Raw genomic sequence first — 8,257 nt, 5'->3', positions numbered from 1 at the left:
GGCCAGCACATTGCAATCCATGGTCAATGCAGGCAGATGATTTACACATACTTCTTGTATCATTGTGAAAGGATGACACTCTCTCCATGTCAGGAATAGGCATACCAGTAGAGGTGAGCCAGGTGCCAAAAAATAGACATATTTTAAACAATTGTCTCCAGCGAAGGTTTACATATGCTCATGCAAAATGGGAAGTGATATGGCTCAGGCAACTATCTGCTAGTGGATATGTTTTATTTCAAGGCACTCCTGAGAAGTGAGCAAGACTGCATTTATCATCCCATCCTCGGAGCCGGATAACACAATCCCAAAAATGGCGTATTTGTGGTCACAGGGAGAGGCAGTGGGGTAAGCTCAGACCATCCCCTGCCAAAGTTTCCATTTCTTTGCTTAGTTTCCCATTAGTTTACTCATTAAGACTGTGTTTTCCTTTAATTCTTTGAAAATATTTTGCTTAAAATTTTGAACATATTTATAATACTTTCCTTAAAGTATTTGCTAAATCTAACATCTGGCCCACTGTGGAGTTAACTTCCACAGACTTTTTCAGTTGTTTATTCTCTGTTCCTTGCATATTTAGTAATTTTAGGTTGTTTACTGGACATTGTGGATGATACATTGAAGAGGCTCTGGACTCTATTATCGCTTGCCCTCTAGTATCTGTTTTGCTCTCCATTCTGTAGCAGCCTGTATTAGTCAACCACACAGGTGCTGATGCAAAGTACCAGAACTCTGCTGGCTCTTATAAAGGGTATTTATTTGGAACAGAAGCTTACAGTTACCAAGCCATAAAGAGTCCAATTCAAGGTACCATAAGAGGTACTTCCTCACCCAAGTCTGTTGCCATGTGTTGACGCAAGATGGCGGGCGTTGTCTGAGGGTTCAGCTTTCCTCCTTCCTTTTTTTAAAATATGAATTTCATAGCAACTTTATTCATGATAAGTGCAATCAGCCTAAATGTCCTTCAGCTAGTCAACAGATAAATTGTGGTATATCAATATAATAGAACACTACTCACCAACAAAGAAGAATTAACTAGAGCTATATACAATATGAATACATTAAAAAATATGAAGCTGAGTACAAGTACCCAGACCAAAAAATTACATACTCCTATATGGTAGATGGGAGCCACATTCGTTTCCCTATACACTTATTTTTAATGTGTGTTCATGTATGAAACGTATACTTCAATTAAAACTTTGGAAGAATTGCCTATGCAAGAGATGGATAGGAATTGATTGTGGATAAAAGTCAATAGATCAGCAAAATAAAAAAATACAGGGGCCTTTCATAAGACCAATGAGGATAAATTTGCCAAAAATAAGAATCTCAATCCTCTGCAACAGAGGACTTGAAAGAAAAAAGTGCTTTTTTATGTGGGGTGCTTATTTCTAAGGATTGCTAGTCAGGATAACAGCACACTAGGCTGGAAGCCATGCCCTCTCCTTCCAGAAAGGGCTGCAGAGAGGAAAGCTGGGGTGCCACTTGAGTTTACAAGGTACAGGGAAGGACCACAGAGCAAAACTTTCCTCTCTTGAAGATGATTGTTTCTTGTTTGAAGGGTAGGATACTGGACTGAGAGTCTCATAGAACTGGAAAGAGAACAGATAACAACAACAACAAAGATAACAAGTCATAGGGAAACCATCCTTGCAGAGGCCTTAGTTGAAAAGGGACTTCCTTTGTACATACAAGGAACCCCAGGTACACAGTTTCTCCTACGCTGAATTCCTGCTGTGGGAAATACCACCCCCTTCAGTAAACGACCCCATGATAGCCATGCAAGTTTCGTCTTGGATGGGGAATGGCAGAATAAAGTAGTCTATTGAAGGGATGACCTGAATGCATTATATTTATTAGTTAGCAGAACTATTTACTTTCATGTGAGTGTCTGTTTTATCCCCAAGGGGGCCAGGACTCGATGCTGAGTCACACTCTAATGACGTGGTTGGATCAGAGCCCTAATCTTAATATAATTTAATCAGACCTCTCCGCTGAATCTAATACAATCAAAGGGTTATCACACCAGGGGAACCAACCATTTAAAAACATAATCCCTATTTCTTTTTGGAATTCATAAATAATATCAAACTGCTACACAGCCTTTCTAAGGTATCTATACATATTTGTGCCAGGAGTCCATTCTCTTTTATTACTGTGTCATGTAGAAAAAAATTGTGAAAAGCTTTGGAATAGTCTAAGAGATTACCGTGTGTCTTCCGTGAAAGCCAAGTGTTGTCTAGCACACCCTTCTGGCTTATCTGAGTCTATGGGGGCGCTTTACCTCTCATTGTCTTTGAGCTGTAGTACAACTCTGCAAGTTCTAAAAATACTGTCTGTGGAAATGCAAATTGTGTCCAGTGGAATAAAATTTATTATTATCCTGTAGATTTGACTAGTTTTTTGCCTGTATTTGTAGTCATGTCATTATTCTTCATTTGACTATATATAAGTGCTCCTTTAAGTGTTCTTTTGAACCAGCTGTAATATCTTTCTGGATCTCTCCTGAATTGAGTTAAATAAAACCATTAATATCTGTTCATTTCATATCTCTATGAGAGTCATGATAATACTTGATTTCTTAAAAAATGTTCACAGAGGCATGCTGTTTTGTCCACCTCTCCTCCACGCCTTTGGCGAGGGAGGGAGTCCTGATCTAAGGCTCTGGGCATGGCCGCTGTGACACCTAACAGCAGACAGATGTGACTCACAATAATTTATTAGTCATATCTCCTCATACTCTGGGGGAGGAGGACATCACAAGCCCTGCAATGCTCCTACACAGGACTTGCACTCAGGAGCAGTGTGACCAAGCAGGAGCTGTGGGAGGTGGGCTTTGTAAGAGCAAGAGAATGGTGTGACTCCGGTTTGTGCAGGAGGATGTGCCGGGCTTGTTCGAATACTTTTATGGGCTGGCAGGGAAGGGAAACCCATCAGGGTGAGGACTTGGTAGAACGCAGTTGGTCCAACTGGTAAGGGAATTAGTTGAGTAAGAAGCCTTTCCTGATGAAGGAAGGGCATATTTGGTGAGAGCAGAGAACCCACAGTTAGGACTTCGGGACCCTATGAGATTCAAAGATGTTAAGGCAGCCCTTGAAATTTTAGGCCTTGCAATACATACACAAGTATATGAACATAACACAATTTATTCGTTAATCTCTTGATGAACACTTGAATTGTTTACCTTTGGTTATTATAAATAAAGATGCTACGAGCATGTTTGTATGTCTTTTGTGAACATAAGCAATAATTTCTCTAGGGTAAATACCTAGGAGTGGGATTTCTGGGTCATAGGGTAAGTGTATATTTAACTTTGGTAGAAACTAACATGTTTCCAGAGTGGTTGTACCATTTTACAATCATACTAACAATGTATGAGAGATACATATGCTCTGAATCCTTGTCAACACTTGATGTTGTCAACCTTTTTAATTTCAGCCATTCTGGAGGATGTGTGATGGTATCTCATGGGGTTTTAATTTATATTAAAAAGTTTATAGAGAGAAGTGGCTGTGGCTCAGGCAACTGGGCTCCCACCTACCACATGGGAGGTTGCTGGTTCAGATTCCAGTGCCTCCTAAAAAAGACAGCAAGCTGGTGTGATGGGCAGGCATAGCTGACACAACAAGATGACACAACAAGAGATGTGCAGAGGAACATAATGAGAGACACAACAAAGCAGGAAGCAGAGGTGGTGCAAATGATTAGTACCTCCCTCCCACATCAGAGGTCCAGGGTTCAGCTCCCAGTGCCTCCCAAAGAAACAAGGAAGATGAACAGACAAAGCAAGTGAAAAACAACAATGGGGTGGGGAAAAATAAATAAAATAAATCTTAAAAAAAAATAAGGTTTATAGAAGGGAAGTAACTTGAATAGATTTATATTTTAGAAAACTCTTTCTGGCTGTTACGTGGAGAATCCTTGTAGGACAGGAGACTGGAGACAGGACCAGTTTGAAGACTGATATAATGATTTAAGCCTACTTCTTTTGTCACCACTCTTTAGCCCTTTCCTCTCCATCTTTCCTTGAAGGGCAAAGTGGTTAAGTGCTCTGGCTCTGGTGTCAAATGGATCTGGTTGAAAATCAGCTCCATTATTTATTAATAATCTGATCTACGCCAAATGTGGAAGTAGAAATTATAAACCTAAAAACATAGATTCACTCTTGGTTGAAATGTAGAGAAATTATGTCACTATCAGGTGAGCAAAAATTCAAGAACTTTTGACACTATTTTGGTGAGGCAACTTATGTACTACATGACTGCTGAGAGCACATATTAGCACAACTCCTCTAAAGAGTAAATTGGGGGAAGCGGACTTGGCCCAATGGAAAGGGCATCTGCCTACCACATGGGAGTTCTGCAGTTCAAACCCCGGGCCTCCTTGACCCGTGTGGAGCTGGCCCATGCGCAGTGCTGATGCGTTCAAAGAGTTCCGTGCCACGCAGGGGTGTCCCCCACATAGGGGAGCCCCACACATACCGCACACATGGAGAGCTGACACAACAAGATGACACAACAAAAAGAAACACAGGTTCCCGGTGCCACTGATAAGGATAGATAAGAATAACACACAGTGAATGGACACAGAGAGCAGACAACTGGAGAGAAAGGGGAGAGAAATGAATTTAAAAAAATAAAATCTTGAAAAAAAAAAGAATAGATTGGAAATCTAGCTGTACTGGGTTGAACAGAGTCCACCCTCAAATTCACACCTCGATGACATATATGTATTATATATGGTTAGTAGGTTACGTCTGGGAGCAAGGATAAACTAGGAAGCTCTACAAGGGAATCTGATGGGGTGCTGGAAATGCTATATATATATATATATATATATATATATGTTGATCTGGGTGTATTATACATATATGTCATTGAGGTGTGTACGTAAGATTAGTGCACAATCTCTCTCTACCCACCCCCACCAATCTTTCCAACAGCTGTCAAGTCCCTTGAGGGTTCAAACTCAGGTCTGGTCCCTGTTTCCTCTCATATGTCATCTTTTTTTAGCCCCCATTTTCCTTACGTTTCCTCAAAGGTACATACAGATACTTTCCAGTTTCCTGGCCTTTGCCTCCAAGTCCTATCTCTTATTCATCTCTCAGCTCTCAGGACAACTCTAGAAAGCCCTACCTAACCCTCAAGCCTACCTACCTATCCCTCCTAGGTGCGGCCATAACATGGGTCAGCATTCTTCATGGCTTGTGTTGTTACTATCAGCGTACGCATCTGGCTCCTCCACAGGTAACTGTTCGACAGACAGGCTCCATGAGGGAGCTCTCCAGGGCTTAGCACAGTGCCTGGCACTGGAGAAGCACATTGAAGGTCAGCTAAAAGACCTGAGGCAACCTATGACCCAGGCAATTTCAGCTGGGTGTCACCCCTTGAGTTCTGAGAGGATTCGTCCCCAGGGGTGGTACTCTTTGAGTTGAAGTGTTAGGTGCATTATTCTTTCCGTAGAGTCCTCATACCTTTTGTTGTCTCTATCCTGCTTCCTCGTTAGCCGTTTTGCTATAAAAACCTGGTTAAGTGACTCTGCTTTTCATTTTTCCTATATAAAGGGACAGCCTGAGGAGTAATTTAACAACGATCTGTTTTATTGGGCTGCAGTGTTTTGTTTTGTCTTTGCAGCATTTTAAAAATGGGCAGATTTCACCAAGAAAGGGAAGCCCAGAGTTTCGGTGTTTTCGTTTGTTTGTTTGTTTCAAAGTTAGGAGCTGGCATTACAGGGCCCGCATTCCCGTGTAGCTGGAAGTAGAGCGTCACAGGGACAGCAGACCCGGGCACGAAGGCTCGGCCTGTGGGAACTGGCACGTCCCGGGCTCCCTTCAAAAACGCCTGCCTTTGCCAATTCCGCCATAGCTCGCTTTCCAGATCCCGGTTTTATTTAAAGGTTTCACCGAAACTAAAAACAAAACACAACACAACACAAAACCGAAGTCAGAATTTACTTACTGTGGAGCTTAACTGTGATCATGTGACCTCCGCCCTCCCGACTCTTGATTGGCTTTTGGGACTACGTGCCCCGCCCCCCACCGTACGGCGACCCCGCCCCAGCAGCCCGGGGGGCGGGAACAGATGCCAAGGGGCGACGGTATTGGTCAGCTCTCTTAGGACGCAGCAAATCGGGGCCCGCCGTCTTCCGGCGCGAAAATGAGCTAGCACGCCCCTCGGGTGCTGTCGCCGCGGCGCGGGGAGTTTGGATCCCGGTTCGGCCCGCTCGGGTCTTGCAGGAGCGGTGAGTTGCACGCGCCGACTTGCCGTGGGCCCGCCTTGGCCAGTCCGGCGCCACCGACCCGTTCCCCGCGGCCCAATTCGGAGCCGGAAAGCGAGGCCCCACCGGCGAGCAGCCCTGGGGAGAACGGAGACGTACTTCCCAGGCGGGGGCCCGGGGCCGAACTGCACCTGGGTCGACGGCGCGTCGATGGCGCAGGGGGCCTAGGGCCCATTAGGTTCTAATTCATCTCTGTGCTCCAGTGCCTAACAGAATAGCCACCGGGTGGTCCCAGCCCAGGCCTGTCACTGCCCTGTTGTTCTCCCAAGGGAAACCGGAACTCTTGTACCTTTCTTATGCCCTCGCGTTATCATGAGCCGGACTCCTGTTTTTTGATTGCCATGCGCTTTGCGCCCATTGTCTTACCGTTGTAGCTTCACTATTCCCAGCAAAATGAAGTGATTAATACCGACTGGGTTCAAATCCAGACTCTGACCTACTAGCTCTGTGGCCCCAGTTTCATTCTGTCATTTGGGGAAAAGTATCTCTTCTACATATTGGAGTCTGGTCTACCATTAAACGAGTTAATCTATGCAATAAATGCTTCAAAAAGGACCTGGTACCTAGTAAGGGTTCTGTTATCATTACCAGGAGAAGTAGGTGAGAGTGTCCCCGTTTTAGACATGGAGAATCTGAAGCACAGTGTATGTGTTGAAGGGCATTTTGTGATTGATAGAGGAAGGATGTGAAGTAGGGTCTGCCTGCGCCTAAAACATCTTCCACAACATCAGACTTTCTCCCATACCCCTCACCTGCCCTTAGGCCACACAAACTTTGGATACCTGATGGCATGAAATGGAGCAGGCAACTGACAGCTCCTTGAGCCACTGTTATGATCAAGGGGCAGTAACTGGAGATTCAGGGTTAGAGAGCAGCGGTCAGAGAAGGGGGAGAGAGTGTTGTGCGCAGAATAGTAAGTTGAATTAAGTTGAACCAACAGTTTTTTTTTAAGCCAGGCTGCTAAAAAATGTACCCTCAGAATGTAGATTATAGTCTGCTAGTCTTCTAGGATGAAATGAAATTTCTAGGCCCTGAGTCCTTTTCAGTGCCACTCACCATGATTGGCTTCTTATACATAAAATTTCTAACCCTCACAGTAACCAGGAAGGGTAGCTATTGCCTTCATTTTACTGGTGAGGAAATTGAGCAATGGCCTTAGTGTTACATGTGGTAAAAGAACAATATCCAGGGAAATTATACTTTATTTATTTACTTATTAAAGTGTTTTATTTATTCTCCCTGCCTCATTTGCACTCGCTCTCTGTTCTCTGTGTCCATTCGTTGTGCGCTTGTGTTCTTTTTAGGAGGCACTGGAACTGAACCTGGGACTTCCATGTTGGGGGGGAGTACCCATTGGCTTGAGCCACCTCCGCTCCCTACTTTATTTATTTTTTTACTTTTTATTTTTTTTCGCATGTTTACGTTAGAATAGTGTTACCTATGAGGGTGAAAGAAAGGTAAGGAGATAAGGGGAGTGAGATTTTAAATATATCTGAAATGTTTATATCTTTAAAAGAAAAGGAATTCTTAAATTTGGTTGATGGATACATGGGTATCGTATTATGTCTGTTCTTTTCTGTATATCTGAAGTATTTAAAATGAAAAGGAAACTTGCATGTTTATTTTTCTTTTAAAGGAAGGAAAGAACGAAGAGGTCGAAAGTCCTTGCAAAATACTCTGGGAACTTAATGTCGAAAGCCCCTGGTGAGTCTTCACTGCCTGTAGGATAAAGTCTAAGCTCCTTAGCATGATCTATGAGGTCTTTGAGCAGTCTTTCTCTGTAGCCACCTACTTACTCTACCTCTACCTTTTCCCAAATAGTGCATAGACTACCCCTTCTTCACACACAACCTCAGAACTGCCTGGAAGGTTCCACTTGTCCTCAAGATCCAATTCTGTTTTCTTTGGAAGGATTCTCTATGATTTTCCTCAGTTTTTACCTCATCTGGGAAGCCACAAAAAAAAGCTTTTATTATAG

At 43.4% G+C, this 8,257-nt stretch overlaps 1 protein-coding gene across 2 annotated transcripts in view; it reads left to right on the top strand.

Moving 5' to 3' along the window:
- Positions 1 to 6,132: 6,132 nt before the first annotated feature.
- Positions 6,133 to 8,257, top strand: part of BLM (BLM RecQ like helicase) — a 112,329-nt gene continuing 110,204 nt past the window's right edge. The window contains exons 1-2 of one of the 2 annotated variants that reach the window (XM_023584952.3): positions 6,133 to 6,243; positions 7,916 to 7,983. The gene's annotated coding sequence lies outside the window, so the exon portion shown is untranslated. The remainder of the gene's footprint in view (positions 6,244 to 7,915; positions 7,984 to 8,257) is intronic. The other variant, XR_011648483.1, reaches the window with a different exon arrangement.

Source organism: Dasypus novemcinctus, chromosome 3 (genome assembly GCF_030445035.2).
Source record: "Dasypus novemcinctus isolate mDasNov1 chromosome 3, mDasNov1.1.hap2, whole genome shotgun sequence".
In the NCBI taxonomy this organism is placed as follows: Eukaryota; Metazoa; Chordata; class Mammalia; order Cingulata; family Dasypodidae; genus Dasypus; species Dasypus novemcinctus.
The sequence above is the reverse complement of the archived record's forward strand: the minus strand, read 5'-3'. Positions and strand labels throughout refer to the sequence as shown.